General features: G+C 41.9%; 1 protein-coding gene across 1 annotated transcript in view; it reads left to right on the forward strand.

The window, feature by feature from the left end:
- The window catches only part of GHR (growth hormone receptor), a 176,812-nt gene that overhangs the window by 2,018 nt on the left and 151,875 nt on the right, over window positions 1-22,919 (forward strand). Inside the window, exon 2 of the mRNA XM_019532011.1 lies at window positions 19,378-19,512. The gene's annotated coding sequence lies outside the window, so the exon portion shown is untranslated. The remainder of the gene's footprint in view (window positions 1-19,377; window positions 19,513-22,919) is intronic.

Below are 22,919 nucleotides of genomic sequence, written 5' to 3' on the forward strand. Positions count from 1 at the left end.
ATAAAAAAAAAAAAAAAAAAAACAACTTACCTGATGGGAACCTACAGGGGCAGGGGAAATACAGTAACTACTAAGGCAGTTTTCTTAGTTACTGGGGATAACTGCTTTTGTGGCATGGAGTAGTACCCAGCTGGAGGTAATGTATAGTTAACCTCCCACTTTTATTTCCAGTAGGAAGACCTTGGCTTTACATCCACTTGTGGAAATGGGAGACTCCTCCGTAGCTTGTTCCTGCGGCTATACTGCTGAGGGCAAGTAAAACTTGGGGGTATCCTAACCCTAAGCCTCCAGAACTGCATGTTTGATGCCTGCCAAATGATTTGGAAGCATCTGAAGCCCCAGGTGGGGGTGGAGGATGTTTGCAAGTAGTAGGGCCATCTATGGTTCTTGACTACCTCATAGATTTGGAATCAGTTTGGCTGATTTGGCTTGGAACGTGAAAAATTTTCCTTAAAAACATAATAATTAAAAAATTAAGCATGTTTGCCATGGTCAGTGTTGGCTGCATTTAATCAACTTCATAGTTGGTTTTTATTGCTGAGCACATGTTGCTTTTGACAGCAGTTTAATGATAGACAAAGTATTTAGTGAGATTTCCTTGCATGCAATTTAAAAGGCAAAGGGTTTTTTTCCCCATGCCACTACTGAGCAAAAACCTCTTTTTGTATTCAGGTAAATATGGTACTTTATCTATGCAAAAGATATGACCAGGAAGCTGATAGGAAGAGTTTCCTTTTGTAATTTAGCAGTACCCCTGAAGGTACTAATACATGGTTTGTATTAAAAGACTGATCTGTTTAATCAACTGCAGTATTCCCTTTTGCCTGGTTTTAATTGTATTACATAAACTTTTGTCCTTCTTTGATACTGAGTTTTTTCCCCTTTGCATCTCTTCCAACTGGACAGTGATTAAATACTGCAACTGTTAACATAGCAGCAGGTCAGCATAACAAGAAAAGTAAACAGGACAGTTTAGTTACATGTCAGACAAGGGCAATGTCAGGCTTCACTGAAAATCAGTATATCCTCTGGGCAAATTGTGCATCCCCAAAATATGGGATTGGGTCTTTATGTATGTCCTCAGTGACTGTTGATGCAGCCTGCGTGTGACAGACAACCTGCATTGGTTGCTCGTATTGCTTTGAGACAGGTGAGGTACAGGAATAGTTCTGTGATTTGTTAAAAATTGTTCGGTTTTGTAGTGGAAGGGAAGAAATATTACAGAAGCCTATCTGTCTCGGAAGTCTCTACTTGGTTTAATAAATGTACACCTTTTTTATGATTAGTAGTAGGGATGTGAAAGGCTGAAGGATTTCTCCTTCAACTGATAAGCCCAGTGATAACTAGTTAGTTTACCAGTTATTGTTTAGCTCTGTCCTGGGGCTGCCTAGCAGGGAAGGTGGGGTAGGAAAGGCCTGTGGTGTGGTGCCCCAGAAGGTGGCAGGGCAGGGAGGGGCAAGGGGGACTAGTAACCATAGCCTGAGGGTGGAAAACAGCAGGGTCCTAAGGACTCATCAGTTAAGTAATTAGGTGCTCCCTCCATCCCAGCTGGCGGCTTCATGTGGGTTGCCCATCCCCCCCAATCAAAGGGCCCCAGGAGCAGCTGTGTCCACTGTTTTTAAACCTCCTTCTGTCAATCATTCATTTTCTAATTTTTAGACCAGTACACAGTTACCAAGGTTTGATACCTGTCTGAGAGAGGCAGGCAGATGGCTCTACAACCAATCAAATCCTCCACTTCACTTTGCCCTGTAACTTGAAAAACAGGGAGAAAATGAACAAGCACAGCACTTTCTTTGTTTTCTAATGTTGTTGCTAACATGCAATCATTCATACTAATGACAGTGAGTTCCCTAGAAGTATTAGAAATTTTTCTCCAGCCTTTTGGTAATGCTGCTGCACAGTATTTAATGAAACAGCATTTATTTTCAAGAGCAACCTTTTAGAACTATCTATAGACAGGCTTTTTTTTACTATCCACAAATGAATTCCCTGAACCTCTTACTATGTAAATAAACTCTCTTTCCAGTGAGTTTGGACTGATAATAACATTAATGCCATACCTACTGGATAGACATGGCTTTTACCAAAGGAGTTCTTTGAAGCTTTTTTATTGATTACTGTAGTTGGTTCATTGCAAAAAACCACAGGGTTGGTTTTGATATATATCTATATTTAAATATTTTATTTCATAAGATGTCATGATGAGGGAGCTTGCACGATCCCTTGTTTATTTTTGCATTTGTAAAACACCTACACAGGTAGAGCTCAAGCAGGCAGACCTCTGAAACTACCATAATATCTCATATTTAATAATAATAATGATTCAATAATAATGCTAAAGGACAGCTCCTTCTTCCGATTTTGTTCAGGCTCTGCATTTCTCAAGCTGATCTAAAATAGGAGCATAGACTTTGCTGTTTTGGTCACTGATACATTAGAGACTTTTCCTTACTTACTTACATTACCCACCCATTGTACTGCAAGAGTAATAATTGTTGCATAAGTAAGGAAAATGGGATTTAATGGTAAGGTTAATGTTGTTAATGTTCTGGCCCCCATGTGGCAGATTGTTCAGAAAGAAACATTTCCCTTCCCTGTATAACAAATATCAGTACTTTATATTGTCACAGTATTATGCAAATAACAAGAAATTAATCCCTAGCCAATGATTACCCAAGAAGCTCCTTTTGTAGTGTAAGCGAGGGACTCAGATTCAGCCTGATCATTCCTGCAAAGAATATCCATCTAAAGGGCAGAGGCTTGATTTACTTGGGTTTATTGGAGAGTATAACACAACAAAGATTAGCTATAAAATCATCCAGGTACAGTATTTGCCTTATGAGGGAGGTGTCATTTCTTAATAGTTGATTTCTTAATATTGTGCATCTGGAATGAGTTCCGTATTGCTGAGAAGCAGAAGCTTAAAGGGAGATTTTTAACCTTTTTTCTTGCTTGATTTCTTGTGGCAGTTCTTAGTGCCCTGTTATGAGCCAGGACCTTGTCAGGCTCTGTGCTGTACAAAAGGCTGGGGTTGGTGACAAGGAACGAACAAATGACTCTTGCTGAAGATTAGTGAAGAGATTTCTGCCTATGGCTGCACCTTGCACAGTCAGTGTTATTGTTTCTCGTCTATAGTCAGTTTTTACCTGGTTTCATGTGAAATTTTCTATGAAACACAAGAGGGGAGGTGGGGGGAGCAGAATATCCCTTTGAAAAACAAGGAAAGCATTTGTGTAAGCACTAAATTTATCCTTGGAGCTGTGACAGCAACCTGTTAATAATTTGTTTGTTTGTTTATTTTAATTAACTAGATTTAAAATTTCTCAGGTCCTTCTAGGAGCTGTGGATACTTCCCCAGTGGCTAGTACATGTCCCCTGATCTTTACTACATGTATCTGCTTGTGCAGGTCACAGTCTGGCCCTAAGCCTTCCTTTACTGCTACTGTTAATTTGTTATTCGCTTCTTGGAATAACCTTTGTCATTCTTAGTACAGAAAAAAATCCCTTGATCTGAAAATTAGGAGCATAGTGCCCCATTATGCTGTAACTATATCCTAATTCAAATAAAATGGAAAAGCATGTAATTGTAAATACACCAGGGGACAAATAATACAATGAAACAATTCTGCATGTATTGGGTTCTTTACATTGGGGTAATGTTTAATCTTGAGAGTAAATATCTCACTTTGGTATATGTGGTCTAAATATGTACATAACGAATTGCATTACCTAGTAACTCTCTACTGAAATCCACTGTAGTGCAAAAATAATAATTGTATTTATTTTCCAGCCCTTATCATGAGCAAATATATATATATATCCCATCTAAGAAACTGATCCACTGGAAATGATGCTCTGTACATGGGAAGATGATAAGGAAGGGAGGTATGCTAGGCTGCTTTTGCAAACTGCTAGCAATTTACCCTGTTTTACCAGCAGCCCTGCTGATAACTTAATGTACATATTGAATAACACCAGGATATGAGTTTGTGATACTCTGCAGCTGAGGGCTTTGGAGATAGAGGATCATTTGCCCATATCCACCCACAGGGTTACTGAGTTAATGCATAAGGGAAGCTGTGAAATTTCTTCATGCTAATTTGCAGCGCTGTCTTTCAGTTGCTCCTTGACAGTGGCATTTGCACCTTCATGAACTCAGCAGAGGCCTATCAATCTCATTCAACCTGTTATTTCTTAAGTCTGTGGTTGGGTGATAACCACAGCACCCGTTTTCAGCTGCTCACCCAGCTGTCTATTATGGTTGACAGGACTCCTTGCACTTCTGCTATCTCCTGGCTCACTTGTCCGCAGAGCAGCCTTGTCCTATACTCCCATTATTCATGGCTAGGGCTGCAGTCTGAACAGCCCTAACTCAGGCAACACCAGCAGAAGACCAAGCAAAAGACCAAGCAAAAGACAAACAAAAGTGAGGGACTCTACGTGGCTGGAGAAGGTGGAAGAAATTGTAGCCTATTTCAAATAGATAAGGAAGTAATTGTCTGTAAACACTATGATTGTTAATTGATAGGCACACCTATTTCTGCTGCTAGTATGTTGTCTGAACCCCTATCATCACCCCATTTGTTTTTTTATTGAATTTGTAAAATTGTCCAAATCAATGGTTCTCACCATTTTTAGACTCAAGGCTCTTGGAAAATGCCAGCTCTTAGCTTTTATTTGGTTTCTGACACTCTCTCTCTAGTTTCACAGGCCTCAGGAGGCCTATAACCACCTTAACTATGAAAAAATAATAGAGCACTTTTTTTGTTGCAACCATCTCAGGAAGATCACTGAAAGTCAGAATGTTTTTAACACTGTGGATTCCTATTTGGAATCATGTGTTCATTTTGTGAGTCATTTGTAGCTGTGTATATATCTAACAGTGTTAATATTGTGTGGCACCATAAAGGAGCTTCCAGTGCCCCAGGGTGCTGTGGCACCCTAGTTGAAAATCACTGGTCTAAACTGTAGTCTGTGAGATCTTTGGAGCAGGGACCGCTTTTCACTCACTGTGGTTAAAGTGCCTAATCCAGTAAGGTCCTGACCTGTGATTAGAATCATCCTTAAGTGCAATTGCAATGGAAGTGAATAAACAATTACCATTTGGTGCATATGGAGAGCGACACTTCATCCATGCAGTCAGAAAGCACATTGAGGATTTATAATTGGAAACAGACTTGTCAGTGCACACTTGCCTAACACACCAACTTGCATACTGGGCCTCTTATTAAAAACAACAAAACCCCACATCTTGCCACATAACAGGAGCCCAACCTTTGGTTGAAAGATCTTGCTTTTTATCAGTAGGGATGAGGCATAGAAAGTAACTAAATCTCTGTAACATATCATCACTCCTTTCACCAGGCAGTTTCTTTTCCTGGGGCAAACTTGTCCCCACCAAAAACAATAGAAATAATAATAAAAAAACCAACTATACAGATTATTTTTTTTGTATTTGTTTATTTAGTGTATGTGGTTTTGACATATTTTTTCAGCCATCTTAAGGTGATGTCATCACCAGTGTGAAGAGCCTGAAGGCCACCAGGTAGTACAGTAAATGGACAACAGTGTGGGATGTGGTTTGAACTAGTCCACAAGAGCATTTGTTGTCATTGTAAAGACCCCATTGGTATAGCTTTGAGGCACAGTGGCTCTGTCCAATTCAAAAACAGTTCAGAAGTGCCCAATAATGGCATGGCCAGTTAAATCCTGGTTGACTAACTATGGCGTGAGAGATGATGTGGTGATTAACTGGTGCTTGTGCTGACCATTCTTTGAGCCATTGAATAAGTAAGGAAAAGTGAAAGGATTTTGAAAAAGTGGACTGTATTGGACGTCTTGAGGTGAGCCGAGCTCTTGGCGAGTGGAATATGCCAAGTGCACTGGCAGTGTAGGATTATCATGGTGTCTGGCTACTAAGTTTACTTCAGCATTTGTGCAGTGCAGATGAAGGAGAGCAATGTTATTGAGGACTGGTAACCATGAGAGTGGAGTTGGGCACAATGTGCCTGACACAAGATGCATTGTAGCATGAAGTTGGGAGTCCACCAGTTAGCTGTGTGATGATTGAGCCCATACAGGGGCACAGTATTCTCCAACTGAATAAAACAGTGCAAGAACAGATGAACGTAGCATAGAAGCATTGGCAACCCAAGTGGAGTCTGCAAGTTTGGCAGGTAGGTTATTCCTTGTTTTGATTTTTAAAGCAGTTTTCTGGAGATGTGATTTTATAAGTTAAAGTTGTTAACTTATACAGACAATAACATGGATAAACCACAGTCTGGTCCTTCCTCAGACTCTGAGAGCACAGCCCCAGTTTGGTGCTTCCCCCTCAGCACCACAGTCTTCCCTTGCTACCCTTTGTGGGTGTTTTAACTCCTCTAGGGCCAGCTAGTCACCACTGTCAGCTGGCCCAGTGCTTCTAGGCAGGATGTCACCTTCTAACCCTCTGCAGCTGGGCTTCTGCCCCTGAGCCATGCACTTTGTTACAGTCTCCAACAGATTTAATTTACATTTTGAGAGTTTTTCAGAAGGCAGTGATTGAGTGGGGTTCTGAAGACTTGCTCCAGCCTTCCTGAATTAAGTCACTGATGGTGGGTTTCCCACCAGTACTTCCTATCTTCCACCTTTGCTTTGGTTAGTTAGATTGTAGTGACTTTCTCTTATATGTACGTAGCTCATCTGCTACAAGAGGAGCCTTGTCTTTGAGGCTTCAGGTCCTATGGCAATACTTTGAACCTATTTGCCAGTTCATTGCAAATACTTGAAGCTCATCTTACCATGTAGATAAAGTTTATGGAAGCTAGTTCCTGTGATCTTCCAAGGCTATGCTCTAGTTATGCAGTGATAATAGATGCTACCAATAATAGCTCCAAAAATCAGTGACAAAGCAGAGCACTTAGTGCTGGGTCTTTAGTTGCAGTAGCAATCCAAAACCACAAGTGGAATTCTGTGCTCCTTGTATAATGTGCTGCAGAAACCCCAGAGTGAAAGACCCTTCCCCAGTGTACTTCAAGCCAGCAGAGAAACAAAAACCCATCACAGAAATGTCCTCCAACATATTGGAACAATGAATGGGTCCTCAGATTTTCTAAATCCAACCACCTATAGGTGGCCCTCTCTCCTCAACCACAGTGCTTCTCTGAGCAAAGACTTAAAAGAACATCTGGAGTGTAGCACTTTTCCCCACTCCATCCCCACCCACTCCCAGGCACAGCTCTGACATGGACTTCACAGTCTCTTAAGATCTTCTCAAAACAATCATACTGCTTCACATGTACTTTTCTTTAATGCTGATATGTTAGTTGGGGCATGTTTTTCTTCACAGGATGTTTGCAGAGTGTGATGCCATCCCAAGTATTCCTACTTCTTTCTTGACTGCTTGCAGCTCTATAACCAAGGCACAAACTTTGCTTAATAGAGCAGTAGCCAAGCAATGTTTTTTTATTCTTTTATGACATTTTAATAAATGCATCATCCCATGAATGTTATTATCTTCTAATTATGTTGTACTGTATTGTACCATTGATTTCTGGCAGCATAGAACTGTTAGAGAGAATCATTCTAAATAACATATTAAATTCCCAGCAGTTAAAATTCAGTCTTAGGGTGACTGCTCTTATGACATCTCCTATTTAAAGGCAATAGGGCAACTTTGATGATACCTGTAATTCACTAATGGGCTTATACTCTAAGAGCTTTATCGCAGTATATATCTTTTGTTGACTAATTTCTGCCCATCGACCCCATAATGTTTGGGCAGTGGTTGCATGTAGAGAACTGCACATTTTTTGATGTGCTGGTGAGTGCATTTAGCAACTTATCAAAATCCTGAAAGTTAGAAATGAATGTTAGGTTCATCAGGAGGTTTTCAAAGGACTGATTTTATGTGAATGGTGGAACACTTCTATCCATGATCTGTGTTAACTTAGCCATCCATACTGAATATATTTACCCTAACTGATTTGGAGAGTCAGTCACCAAAAATCTTCACTTTATGTATCTTTTAAGAGCTCCTTAATGTCTTTCAAGCTTCATAAATTGATAGTCTGCTACTATGTTATAGTTTTCCCTTTAGGGGAATACTATAGCATACTGAGAGATAATCTTACAAAAGAAATAGCATGGGTATGAAAGCTTTGAATTACTTAGCACTGAAGAGCTGTAGATGAACAGTTACTCATTTGCGTAAAAAAGCTTTTCTTGGTTCTATTGAATTGCAAGTTAATGTTAAAAGATTATGCTAGCGGGTGTCAACCATGTGTACGCGTACCCCCAGGGATACTTAGGAAGGCCCTAAGGGATATGTGTGGGTGGGCGGGGACAGAGCATTGTCACCCACCATCCCATGCCTCCACCTCCCTGGAGCAGGGCCAGCAGGGGCGGGAGGAGGGGGAAGGGCAGCGGTGTCCCTCTGCAGGCCGTGCAGGCACCACCCAGCCAGCTGAATGCAGTGTGGGGGTGGAGTGGGGGTGGAAAGAGGGGAAGCTTGCACGCGGTGGTGGCTTCTGCTTCCCACCACCCCATGCTGCCACTGCTCTGCATCCAGGCACACGCAACCCCCACTCCTCCTCGCTCCACATCCGGCCACCAGGGGTACATTTACTAAAAAAGGTTGAAAACCCCTGGATTATGCAATTATTTGTGAAGGGGTTATTCGATCTGGATTAGGCAATGCCACGTAATTCTTCACATGGGATGGCCTGTGACAAGAAGGCTTGTCTTGATGGGAGAAACTAATTTGTATTATAATAATGGACTATTGTATATTTTTGGGGGGCGGGGCTTGATAGGGAACAAATAATTGAGAATAAATTATTGCTTGTCTAAAATATTTGTCAGTGGTGCAGCTGTCAATCTATTAAGGGGGAAGAGATAGCAAAATAACACTGAATGTAAGTCTTGAAATATTTATTGCTGACCTACTATATTATGTTGTACCTGAGCCTATGTGATGGTGACATCTCAAGTGTTACAGGCACATGTTGGTTAGCCATCTGAAATGCAGTTATAGCAAAAGCTCAAAGTCAGCGTATGCTACCCATCATTGCAGAGAGATGTTCCTGTCGGTCACTTCTCTAGAAGCCTAATTCCTACTCCTTGACACTGAAGAGAAGCTTTCCATGCTGATATAAAGGAGGAACAAAACCTGGAAGTGATGAAGTGCTATATGGATCCAACTCCTACTTTACTGCTCTTCATCAAGAGCACAATAGTCCTTTTGCACTTATCTCTTCATCATAGATACCTACATAACCAGATCAACATGCATGTGGTCACCTCACACTCCTTAAAGTATTTATTACCCCTGAGATGTGGGGTAGTACTGTAGCTTTCGTCCTATATTTTGGATGGGAATCAGAGACCACACAGGAAATCTGTGGTAGCTCCAGGGATTGTCTCAAGTCTCAAGTTAAACCTTAACAGCAGATCATCCTTCTTCTCTTCCACATGAAACAACTTTGCCCAATGCGGGGGGAGTTCTTTTGTAATTAGCAGGTGGCTGAGGACTACAACTTCTATAAATGTGGTACAATTAGCTGTCATCCTCTTAATATTTTATTCTGACTTTTGAAAAAGGGCCAGAGCATGTATACTGGAATGGCCCAAGGAGAATTCCGAATCTTAGCCCTACCCTCCAGCATATCTACTATTCTGATGAGGCTGGTGTCATCTGCAGACTTGCTGACAGTGCACTCTATGCCATCTTCCAGGTCATTATACCTCAGAAGAACAAGATTTGACCAAGGTACAACTTGCTCCATTATGGCCCAATCCAGTTCTTGTTTGATGGAAATTTGGGTTCTGATTTCAGTCAGAGCTGGAATAAAAGCATTCTAGGAATGAAACTTCAGCTTCCTGTTTTGTCCTTCCTAGTAAAGATAACAAATGCTGTTTTCCAAATGCAAAGGGGAAAATAGATTAGTTAGGCAAATGTAGAGTTGCTTCAACAAGCAATTCAGGAGAGAAGAGGAAGCAGAGGCCTTGAGAGGGAAATGATTTAGTTCCAGGTCACATCAAGGGTTAATGGATGAGACAGGGTTAGAGTGTCGGTCCTATCCATTTTACCATCCTATTGTGTGTGGAGCAGCATTTTGATTTTGAAGTTTATTTATATTCTTTAGTTGTTTACACGCCCCTCGTATTGCAGTCTATTTTGTGCCAGTGAATGGGCTAGGGTAGGTAACCCCTGGCACTGGTGCTACAGCATGGCTCACAAAAGCATTTTGCTTGGTGCACACAGCTCAGGGCAGACAATGGGGAGGGGGCCAGTGCTACACTGTCACAACAAGGATCGGGGCCCCTCACAGCTCTCCCATCTGCGCCTGGTATGTCAACATTTTGCAAGTTGAGGTTGCAGGTGTTTTTGGCACTGTGGTCAAAAACATTGTCAGCCCCGATCTACAGTGTGTATTTTTAATGTAAAATAGTATTTTATGGCATTATTTACCAGACTCCAAAAAGTAAAAGCTTAATGTATGTATTATACTCAGTGGGAGGATCATATATATTTTGTTTTGACTGTATTGTCACTTGCATGAATCTAAGTGTCATCAAAGGTGAAGAGTCGGAAGCACGAGTTTGAGCTTTACTATGGACTTGTACCAAAGTCTGCCCCCCAAACAACTTAAATGTAACTGGTTACCTAGTCATTCAGGTTGGGAAGTCAGAGGTCAGCTTCCATGCCAGGCAAATGGCTCCCTTCTGTGTGGTTAGCTGTACAGACTGGCATGTGATGAGCTATTTGGCTTGACTGACTTTTTTTTTAATGACTTGCTGTATTATTCTAATGCACTTTTAGAATTACCTTGGGTAGCATTTGATTTCATGTCTGAAATTTGATATGAAAATGGAATGAAGGTTAACTTTTATTATAAATAAGGACTGCTGAGACTTCTACTAAGATTGTTCTTTGCTTTCTGAGTTTTCCTCTTACAGTGCATTAGATTTATTTCATTTAATTTTGAATTAATTGTGCTGTTGCCTGGGAGCAGCAACCCCAATTTTAACTAATATGAATTACATCAACAAGTCCATTATTCATGTTCCTTATTATCTTACAAATGAGATCTTAATGTAGATTTTAAAGCAAGTGAAATGCTGCTGAGTGAAAGAGAAAGGGCAGGAGATGAGCTGGCAAACAGCATTTGGTTCCATATGCATAATACCTCTTTCCATTCCTGTTGTGTTAAGCTCAGGTATTTACCTTTCTTTGGGTTGAGCTTTTATTGCTCCAAGGGCCACTTTTTCCTATTCTTCTGCCTCCAGGCAGTCTGTCTAGGTACAGTCTCCTCAGGGGATGGTTTACTCTGTTTTGTAGAGCATACAGTACCAGTGGTTAAGCTTTATCAAAGCAGCAGGTGGCTTAGCTATTCGACTGCTGAAGTCCCTGGTAAATCTTCAATGACATCCTGCAAAGAAAGGTTTAACCAGCAAGGAAAATTCCTCCTCGGTAAAATTCAATAAATGCTGATTATATGGTATGTGTCCTTGGTGCCATGCTATCTTGTTTTCTGGGTGGGAACTGCCCTGGTTCCTGGCACACCCAGTTAAGAGTCTCTCCCACCCTCCTACCCCTTCTTTAGATTACACATCATTCCTGGCAGCAGTTGCAGAGCCCTGCTTGCTTTTAGGTGTACTCACAGAGCATGCTATAGCAGTCTTTTTGTCCTGGAAGTATGGGTAGGAATGAGGTGCCTCTTGAACCCTGTAATTACCATCCTTTCCAAGAGCCAGACATATTTATACCTCTGTGGTAGGACCTAGTCCAAAAACTCTCTGTATTCGATAGCATACAGATAGCGCGATGTAAAAACTCTGTACTATGCACCTTACATAGTGCTGTAGTGCTATGTAAAAACCTTATGATTTTCTGAAGTTGAGTATAAATACATTTTTTCAGAAATGTTGTAATCAATGTCTCTAGCATTCTCTCTCTCTCTTTTTAGTAGTTTTAATGTTTTGTTTAGAGACAAAGCTACACTATGATCCACTGACTGGAAGCTAAAGTTAGACAAATTTAGACCTGAAATAGCGTGTATGTTTTTAGCAATAAGGATAATTAACCCCTGGAACAGCTATTTAGGATAATGTTTGATTCTCTATCATATTCACTTTTTTTAAAATCCAGCCTAGAAACCTTTTTAAAGGATAGGCTATACCAGGGCTAGGCAACATTTTTGGCTGGAGTGCCAAAAAAATTTCAGTGTCTACCTTGTAAGGTGCTGGAGTGCCAGCATGCCAGAAAAACAAAACTGGGGTGGGGGGCATATGTATGCATATGCACTGCATATTAATATAGTTAATCATAAATGTTGCTCTTTTTTACAGTACATACCAGGTTTTCTAAAAAAAAAACTTAATATACTACCTTTGTTTGTGTGTATTCTTTTTTGTTAAGCATGTAGTGGTGAGAGAGGGAAAAAAGAGAAAGAGAGAAGGACGAGACCAAAAGGAGAGAGAGAAAAAGAGAGATAGAAAGGAAAAAAGAAGAGAAAAAATAGAGAGAGAAAAAAGGATAAGAGAAAAAAGAAAGAGAAAGAGGTAAAGAAAGAAAAAAAGAAGGGACAAAAATGAGCGGAGAAAAAAAAAAGGGAAAAAGAGAGTATGTCTCTTGCCACCAATGTCTCCCACTGCTACCGGCTGTGGCTCGGGCTTGCTGGTCCAGGGCAGTCTCTGGTGGGGCGGGGGGGCAGTGACATCCTAGCAACAGCTGCCAGGGCCAAGATACTCAGGCCTCCCTGGTGGTCCCAGAGTGGGGGGAGCCTGGACTCAGGGCTGGAAAGGAGGGCCCAGCCAGGGCTTGAATAGATAGATGCCCTGTCCCTCCTGGGTTGGGGTAGCACCGGAGCACTGAGCGCCGGGGCTAGGCACTCGGGGCAGGGTCCAGGAGGTGCAGGGAGAAGCAGGTGTGGGGGCAGGCACTGCAGGAAGGTCGGTTTGGTGAAGGCAGCAGCAGGAGAAGAGCAGGTGTCGGGCAGGGAGTGGGAGCTGCAACGGCTCCACAGGCTGGGAGTGGGGGCTCCACAGGCTGTGGTGGGCACCCCCAGTGGCACCTGAGGTGGGGCTGACTGAGCCTGCGCAGCTCTGGAGGGATGGGGTTCAGCTGCCCTGCCTGCAAGGGGATGTCGCCTGGCCAGGTCAGGGTGCTGGGCATGGGGGGGTGGGGGGGCGGCAGGGGCGGTTCTGGCTCAGGCTCAGCCTCTGTGTGCACCAGGCAAAGCACCCCAGGCCACGGCAGTAGTCCCCTGAACTGCAGGAGCCCCCTGGGTGCTGGGAACAACTGCTGTAGATGGTGCTCGGGGCCAAGCTGGCCAGGAGGCTGCAGCACTGTCCCTGCACAGCGCCAGTCCTGGCCTCTTGAGTAGAGCGGTGGGCAGGCCAGGGCCGCTGTGGTGGCTGTTCCCAGGAGGTCGTGTGGCCAGGCCCTTGGACTGGGTGCAGCTCCGCCCAGCTCGCACTATGCCTGGCATGCAAGGAGGCTGAGCCTAGAGCTGGATGCCCCCCCAGGCCAGCATCTTGCCCCAGCCGGGCAGCATCCACTCACGGGCAGGGCAGCTGTGCCCCATCCCTGCGGAGCTGCATGGGCTGGACCGGGCCCCACCTCAGTGGCGCTGGCGCCTGCAGCAACTTAAAAAAAAAATTTTAAACAATTTCCTCACACACTCCTGCCATGCTGGAGAAAATGTCTCTGTGTGTCACAAATTGCTACGCATGCCAGGGGTTGCCAATCCATAGCTCTAGCGGAAGTTATGGCTTTGAGAGGAAAACTCCTGCATGTGGTTCTTTGCCTGTTGTTTTTCAGGAGGTCAGAACAGATGGCCATAATGGTGCTTTAGCACTTAAAATCCACTGGGATTTCACTCTATGAATATGTGAAAACTAGGTTAAATTATTCTGTTTCTAAAAGGAAAAATAAAAGTGATCATGATCTCTGAAGTAGAAAGTGAAAATGTAGAAATCTAAATATACTTTCAAGGGTGGCTTGGTTTTGTTTCTGTTTTGCTTTGTTTTCTTTGTTAATTGTAGTTGTAAAATAGCGCTGTGTGATTCTTTGAAATCTAAAGCAAAGACTCATTTGACATGCATAGGGCAAAGAAGCTCACGTCCACTTAGCTACCTCCCAGAGAGATGGAAAACATGATTACCAAAAAGAGTTCTGTTCTGAGTTGGATAATTGTGATGTTTAATGTACAACAATTAGGAAGCACTGAAAAAGAAGTTTTCTGCTGAAGGGTAGTCTAGGGTGGGTGAAAAAATATTACACTCTAAAAGTCAAAATATGCTCTGGCAGAAAACCTTTACCAAAGCAGATTTCCTTTAATTTCCCCTCTTAGTGACTGAATCCCTTTAAGATATACTCATGGAGCAACTTATCGCTTTTACACTATTTAAAAGTGCTACTTGGAAGTAGCTAGATACTTAAGTATTTATTTATACTTTTAATATTTTAAATATAATAGTTGAATCAAAGTGTCACTTTTATTATTACAATTCTACCATTTGTTAAGAAGTTCTGATAATTATTATCAGTTTCAGTTAAAAATACAAGGCCCCAGCTTGCTTTTACTTCATTGCTTGACTTTTCCTTAGCAATTAAGGCAAAATTGTCAATGTGTCAGCTCCTTATATTAATTCAACTGTTATATTCCATCAATTACTAAAATTGTTACCTTTTAATTGCACCTTTTTCTATAGTGCCAGTGTTTGTATGCTCTGGATTTTATAATCAGTCAGTACTTATCTGCTAAATTTATTAATAGTTATATACCAATAATAAATACAATCAGGTTAGCAAAAATAATCTATCCTCTGATAGTTTTCCATCTAAGTCAGCATTTGGCAGCCTTTTAGCAGTGGCAGGCTAAATTAACACAGCTCAGTCGGAAAATGGGCTACTGCCTGTAATCTGACCATTGGTGCCACTTCCTATCACTAATTGCTGCCAGCAGCTATCACCATCTTGACTTGGCAGGCAGGATACAATCTCTTTGTGACCAGATCTGTCCTTGGACAGTATGTTGCCTACCTCTTGTCTAAACCATTGCTAGACTGCTTGCGTTAAGTTACACGTTGATTGTTATCAAGATCTAACTGAAAAAAGTAGAACATAATAGATTTTGGAATTTACCATGTAAAGAAGTAGACCTTAAGAACAGCTTAAATCAGAATGAGCTTATTTGATGAGCTGAAAACATGGCCTGCTCATAATAGATTGAGGTGGTAGAAGCCCAAAACAGCAGTATAACCCACCTTTATGTTTTCAGACAATCTGGACTCAGAGGCATCTTATATAAAGATGCCTCTACCTGAATACATTTCTCTCAGGGCAGCATGAAGAACTGAGTGGATCTGGAGAATGATTTGCCCACTCACAACCAGAGCAGAGGCCGTGGTAGTATATAAAAGCTGATGTTCTCCTTCCTATCCTTGTTCTTTGAATATGGTAATTCAAGAATGGGAGTGTTTAGGGCTGCAAGTCCAGCACCTGCTTGTTCAGTTTTTGTCTTCCATATTTGATGTGTAGGTTCTGTGGTCCTTTTCTTTCATGCAGGGAGTTGGATGTTGTATTGCTTTTGAGGTTTCTGCTCACCATTTTGTGTCATCAAATAGGCCATTGCCTTTTATGAGGACCAAACTTGATTTTAAAAAATTCAAGAGTTTCTCAACACAGGGAAATTGGGGAAAATGGATTCAAATGAAATACCTTGCTGGGCTCGTTTGACCCCCGTACTTTTTCCTGCCATGGCAGGGGGTCGGACTTGATGATCTTCTCAGGTCCCTTCCGACCCTACTAACTATGAAACAACTATGAAACTATGAAGGGATTGATTATACAGTGGTTTATTTTAAACCTCATTACAGTCAATTTGGTTTGGTTCACTTGTACTTTGTCCATGAAGATAGGCTCTTAAATTTGACTCTATGCATATAGTCAGTAGCTTTTCTTTTTTCTGTGAGAGATTTTTAAAGGTCATTGCATCTACAGAGACCTGCTAATTGCATTTTGTGCTTCTGCCACTGGGTCTTTTGTTTTGTTTTTTTGTTTTTGTCTTTTATCTTATTACAACCTTGACACTACATACATGATCATGTGATTCTTGCCACTTAGCCATTCTGATTTTTTTTTGGTGTTGTTGCATAGTTTAACAAAGAGCTGTTGCATAATATTGCTAATAAGCAGTGAGCAGATAATTCCAAGTGCGTTACAGAAGTCTCCCACTTTTGGCTTTCCCTCTCCATTACCAAAACTAGTTGTAGACATCCTAACTGTCTGAAAAACTGTAATAAACTCAGGATGTATCATTAAATTTTGTGTAAATGTATAGTACAGTCTATTAGTAAATTAAAATGTCTTATTGTAGAGGAAATAGAAGTCCTGTGCAGCAGACCATACCAACATTTTCTCCCAGAGATGGGAGTACAATTAATATAAGTTTTGTTTGTTAAGAACCAGTAAAGCAAGTTGTCCAGCTTAAAACCTCTCCTGAATCATGGAATCGTCATTCATTTTCCATTTGTCTTTTAATTAAATAGCATAAAACTTTCAGAGTTTAGAGGGAATTTTTAATATAGAGTGTGTACAGAGTGGTTAAAGGAAATCAATATTCCGTACAGAAATAACATGGGCTTGTTGATCCTTTACCAGTAGCAGCTTGTCTACACTATAAATATAACTAAGTCAGGAGATCTTGTTACAACGTACTTATCCCTTAATTTAAACAGGCTACAGTTATGATTTGCAATGCAGATGAAATTATGCCCCCTAACATGGTAAAAGCTTTGAATGCAAGCATCTTAGAGTGGTCCTATGAAAAAGGAAAGTCTTGTGCTGTATTACCCTGTTACTTTGTTGTGGTATAGTACAATATACCCCAAATCCTTGAGCAGAAACTGGAAACCTTCCGGTTAATGGAATTTGAATGATTGGAAAAGCCAGCTCCATGGCTGACTTGCAAAGTTGTATTCAGTGTCCCATTGAGCGAGCTTTAGTTAAAGCACTCCTGATGCCACTTTGAAGCATGGGGCTGCTGAATGCACATGACACTGAGGCTGCTGGAGCATGTTAATTAGCATGCTACAGCAGACTCAGTTAATCGAGTCTGCTTCAACATGCGCTAATTAGTACTCATTGGAGCAGGCACCGGGCACATGTGTAGGTGCCCATTAATCACAAAAAACTTTTTACCAGTGCTTGTTAGTCCATAAATATTCACTGCACTATAATGCCAACTCTTAATTCTGCTGTTGGCAAAGTTCAGTCAGTGTGTGTCTTGCAAATAAAGTGTGGGCAGGGAAAGGGTGTTCATTTTATAGGATCTGGCCAATGCCCATTGATACCTGCAGGAGTCTTTCCACTGATACTGAACCTGATTCTCATGAAGATTTATGAGCCTATTTTATCATTGACATAAATAGCTAATTAGGTGCCTAAATAAGTTTGTGATTCTCAGCCTATATTACCACAGGGAAAGAACAAAGAATCTTATAATAATTAAGAATGAAGTTTAATTTGCAAGAAGCCAGGCACAAAGATGATGCAAGGGGTACATAGATGACTCCAGAGAAAATATACATTGTAGTTGTAATAGTATTAGTCGCACTATGATATAAGATATCAGTACTAAGCAACAGGGCTGTGCGAAGCTTCAGGTGCTGATTCAGTTCAGAGGAGATTCGGCCCAATTTCATGGCCAAATCTCCAAATCCAATAAATTCAATTCAAAGCTCTCTGAATTCAAAGCTCTCCGGTAAGTGGGGGGTGGGGAGCTGGAGGAAGGGAGGGGGAGGAGACCATGGGGGATCCCCACGAGGTCCCATCCCCTGCCTGCTCCCCCAGTCCCCGTGAGTGCCCCCAACCCCTGCCTGCTCTCCCAGCACTTTCAGTGGCTGCCCCACCCAGCCCCAGCATTCTAGCGCCTTAAAAAAAAATGTTAAAAGCCCTGCGCTCACTGGCTACTGCAGCAGCCGTCGGGGCCTCTGGGGGCTCATAGCAGATTCCCCCCTCCCCCCCCGGCCTGGCAGCAACCAGTGAGTGCAGGACTTTTTTTTTAAATGTGCCCGGGACGCTGGGGCCAGGTGGAGCAGTCATTGTTGAGGCTGGGAGAGCAGGCACGGGATGAGGGCCTTTGATTCGGCCAATTCAGCAGTGGCCATATCTTCAATTCAGGTTCAGCGGAACCAATTCAGGATAGTGATTCAAATCAGCGAATCGAATCACTGTCCCCCGAAACAACCAAAACCGAAGCGAATACTAGCTGCTTTGCACAGGCCTAGCAAGTAATATGTGTGTATCATGAGACCCAGTTCTACAAGACTTATGAGCCCACTTAAATTTATGTATGTTGAATGATTGCATTGACTTTAGGACAATCACCAGGTGCCAAGTTAAGTACATGAGCAGGTCTTTTTAGGATCAGGATCCATTTGACTATATGTAACGGTGATTGTTTTGAGGTTCTGATTTTCCATGTTGGATTTTGCCAATTCTAAGGCTATTTATGCTTCCTGCTCTTGTCTTTTAATAAACACAGAGACAGAGAACTAATTTCTAATCAATATCTGCTTATGCCAATAAACTGCCTTTTCATCTCTTAGAAAATCTGCCTTCTTTTCCTGACCTTCCATGTTTGAAATGCAGTTTTGTTATTTGCCTTAATGTTTTGTTCAATCTATATCTCCATTTACGTTAATTTTGCATATAATCTTCACATTTCTGTTCTTACTTTTCAGTACGTGGTGTTTTATAGCTCCTCACATGTGCTTTCTTGTTTAATCTTGATATTCTTTTATTCTTTGTTCATGTACACGAGCTCCATATTATCCTTAGTTTTAAGCCTACTTGTTGCTGTATCACATGCATGACCATGACTTATATGATAATTACTCTTAAAAAACTTCTACAGTGCTTTGTGCCCTTCACAAAGCATTGTGATGTCTCTCTGAAGCCAGAGCAACACTAAAAGCAATAGTGGTAAATAATTGATTAATGAAGGGTACATATGGGTATGGGTAGAGGTTTTTGGAGGAATATTGGATTCTATTGGTTGAAGAGTATAGGACTCTTTTCAGGCCCCAGCCTCTGTTTTTGAAGAGTAGAATATGAACCAGTTATATTGTAAACTTGTCATTCTCCTTTATAGTTCCATTCTGCAGAATGGAGGCAGTATAGAACTCTCTTAGTTGTCATTTTTGTCGGTTCAGGAGTGGATCCACTGTCTTTGTAAGAATTATTAATTAGAGCTAACTACTACATAGATAATTGGTACTTAATGAAGCTTTTTTCAAACTCTGTGATTCTGAAAAGGATTGTGTGCTATAGATGTGCAGCCAAATAACATTAGAATTCTGAACTTTTCTCTACTCTTAACACAGATAAACTCTCTGGAAAGATACTGGAGCAGGTCATCGAGCAATCAGTTTCTAACACCATAGAGGATAAGTAACAGCCAGCATGGATTTGTCAAGAGCAAGCCTTGCCTAACCAACCCAGTTTTCTTCCGGGACAAGGTAATGCATTTTGTGGATGAGGTGGAAAGCAATGGATGCCTTTATACCCTGACTGGCCACCCTTCGCAGCACCACCACCAGCACCTGCCCTGTGCAACTGATTCTGCCCCATACCTGCACGCTCTAAGCCCAGCGCCCCCTCCGGAAAGAGATTGGCACAGCCCCTGGCTCTGAGCCCACAGCGGTCAACCTGCTTCTGCCCCTCACACAAATCCAGGGGGGCACATGCCCCCCCATGCCTCCCTGGGGGTGCAGACAGTGGTGGGGAGCCTCCCCTTTCTCCCCCCCCGCCGCCCTCCATGCACCCCCTGGACGAGCTGCCCACGGCTCTGTCCCACTCTTCACCCCAGGGCAGCATGCACTGCCCTGGCTGAGTAGTGCCTACCCTTGTCTCGCTCCCTCCCTCACCACAGGGGCCTCAATCTGCTCCCCACCATACACCTCTTCCTCTCCTATGGCCTTCCTCCCCACACCCAAAGAATAACTGGCAGGATGCTGCTTTCCAACTTGTCCAGCTGCATTCCTGTTAATCACCTATCAGATTGGTATCGGCTGGTATGGCTGGTTAATAATTGGCCATTGGTATCAGCCAAGAAAATCTTTATTTGTGCACCCCTAAAATTAGAGCTTTCCCATCTCTCTCTCTCTCTGTGAGTGATCTTGGGGCATAAGAGCACTGTGGTGTCTACTGGAGTTCTATACATCCAAGACAACCATCAGTAATGCAGACTTAATTTGTTGACATTACTGTCCTAGTTAGATTTCGCAGCAGTCAGCAGTGCTTTAGGGCAGCGGGCTGAAACAATCTCAGCTCTGTGTTGGACCGGTGCTTGTGACACAGCAGCTGGTGCCTCTCCATGCCACCGGAGGCAAAGGCCTTGTGCTGGAATGCTGCTGAAATGCTGCCAAAGTATCCCCCCTCCCCACCACCCTGGATCTGCAGTCCACCCATTGCCAACTCCTGAGCTAGAAAAGTTAAAAAAGTGGAAAGGAGAGACCATGTCAAAGTTCCTTCTGGCTGACATTAGAAATGGCAACAAAGCTCTGGAAGAGAAAGCACCTGTACTAGTTAGAATTGTACTTGGCAACAGACATAATTGCAGATAAGGAGATTAATTACTGTCCCGTGGGCCCTGGGAACATTACTTAAACAGCCATGCAATAAGGAATTGGCAACTGAAATGTGAAATATTGTAGTGTTGGTTGGGGGAAATGGGAGGGAAGGAGGTTCCTTCCTTCTTTCTTTCCAGCTTCCTTCCAGGACTGGGTTTAATAAGAATGGACCACTAGAGGCATCATGAGTAAAATGTCCCTAATGTCTTCTCACGTTCCTGTGTGAAATAACTATTATGGAGTGCTTATCACTTGATATCTCAATTTGGCCATTGAATTCAGGAGCTTGTTGCTTTTTTCTGTTCTTTACCAAGTTTTTTTCTCCCTAAAGGATATTACAGTACAGGAAATGACAACATATACAAGCCACAAGTATAGCATAAACTCAGATTACGTGACTTAATTGTTCTACTGAGAATGATATGAGTGGAGTACGTATCTGCTGTACTGAACTGTACAAGCATGGGTTGAATTTTCAGGTGATGCAATTGATTTTAGGATGTGTGTGATTTGGGGACCCAGAAGTTTCAAATTTGCATTTTAAAATCACTGTTCTCTGAGAAAAAGGGTGGTTTTGAATGGCTTTGATTTTTGCTGGAGGAGCATCCTTTGATATGAAGGAACATTCTGATAGGTTGCAGTGAGTATATTGATGCAGGAATGTGGAAGAAATGGAGGAAAATGCATTTATATGTACACCTAGACAGCAGGCTGCTGTGGGGAGAAACCCTTTCAATCTCTGTTTGCTTATAACCTAGCAAACCATTACTGGGAATTGTGGACATGTATTACAAATCAGTAATAATGAATCGATTTTTTTTCTTACAAAACAGCGATTGTGAAAGGAAAGACCTGGCAGCTGAAAATGCTGACCTAGTGGCTTCCTCATGTAAACCAAAGTGCCATGGTGCCTCCAGACTTTTCTGTACAAAACTGTAACAAACCCTGACTTTTATAACACAATTCAAGCAAGATAATGCTATGAACTATTGTGCAAAGGCCTAAGCTCTAGGTTTTCCAAGGTTACAGAAGTGCAGCTCAGCCTGTTACATAAAATTGTTTAGAAAAGTCAGCCAAAGTTAAAGATAGAACGTCTGGATCTGTCCAAAGAAGAAAACCTCCTGATACCACCAAGGGCTGGGTTGAGATATGACCTTGCTCAGTCAGTGAACCAAGATTGTGCTGGAAATTAGGGCATAATTGGTGGACAAAATAATAAGAGAATGGGCTCAACTGTCCATCACTTTTTATGGTCATTAACACTGAAGCCGTGAAAATGGCGGACAGAAAGGAGTGATTTTTAGTTCCATGGCTGCCATTTCCACCAGTTTCTGGTATATGAGGTTCTGAAGCACTTGGGCCTCCTTAATCTAATTCTGAAAGACATACCTTTCCCATGCTTTTTTGTTTGTTTGTTTAAATTTGTTAAAGACCAGTCTAGCTTAGACAACCAAGATTGGATCTTGCAACACTGCTGCAATACCCATGGCTGAAAAGGCAGCTGAGAGCAAGATCTGAAACAGCTCAACAATAATGCAAGTTTGCAAGCTTTTGGAATGACTGATAAGACCATCTGCTGTTTCTTTCTTTCTCTAATAGTCAGGTTGCTAAGAGTTAGAGCCAAATGGAGCTGCATTTTTCTTAGCTGTTCTTTCCTCTTCCCATTTGTTTGCATTTTGTCTTGTTTTGCTTTCAGGCAGGCAGAATCAGACTCCAACAACAACAGCAGGAACAAAAGTTTCACCCCATCTGAACTAACGTTTTTCTCTCTCGTCTCTGAAAAAGACAATTACTACCATTTACATGGCTGCCAAGCAGAGGGGTTTCCTTATAAAAGTTTTGTACAGGGAAACGGATGCTGTTAAAATGAAGATTTACCCTACTATTTTAAGTTTCAAAAGTTTTTAACTGAGTTTCCTCCTTTTTTCTGTATTTCTAAGAAAGACTACAAAGATATTAATGGTGATTATTTGCCGGGGACTAAGCAAGCCAAGGCCTCTGTCCTTGGAACCCTAAGCCTTGTTTAATAGTGTAACGTTGTATAATTACTTGGTCTCTTGTTTGCAGTGCTGACTCTATCGCCCATTTATTCTGTCTGAATTAGCATAGCAGAATTTAGAGGCTTCCTGCTCTAAGGGAGTAAGGACAGGATTCAGTGTAGGGAAGTCTTGAAGTCATTCTTGGGTCTACACCAAGCTTAGTATCTAGCTGTAATAAATCACGTGGCCTTCCTGCCACAATTTTTACACCTTGTAAGATGAGGCTGTTTAACACCCAGATACCCAAACTATAGG

Source organism: Crocodylus porosus, unplaced genomic scaffold (assembly GCF_001723895.1).
Source record: "Crocodylus porosus isolate Cpor-Errol unplaced genomic scaffold, CroPor_comp1, whole genome shotgun sequence".
NCBI classification, from domain to species: domain Eukaryota; kingdom Metazoa; phylum Chordata; order Crocodylia; family Crocodylidae; genus Crocodylus; species Crocodylus porosus.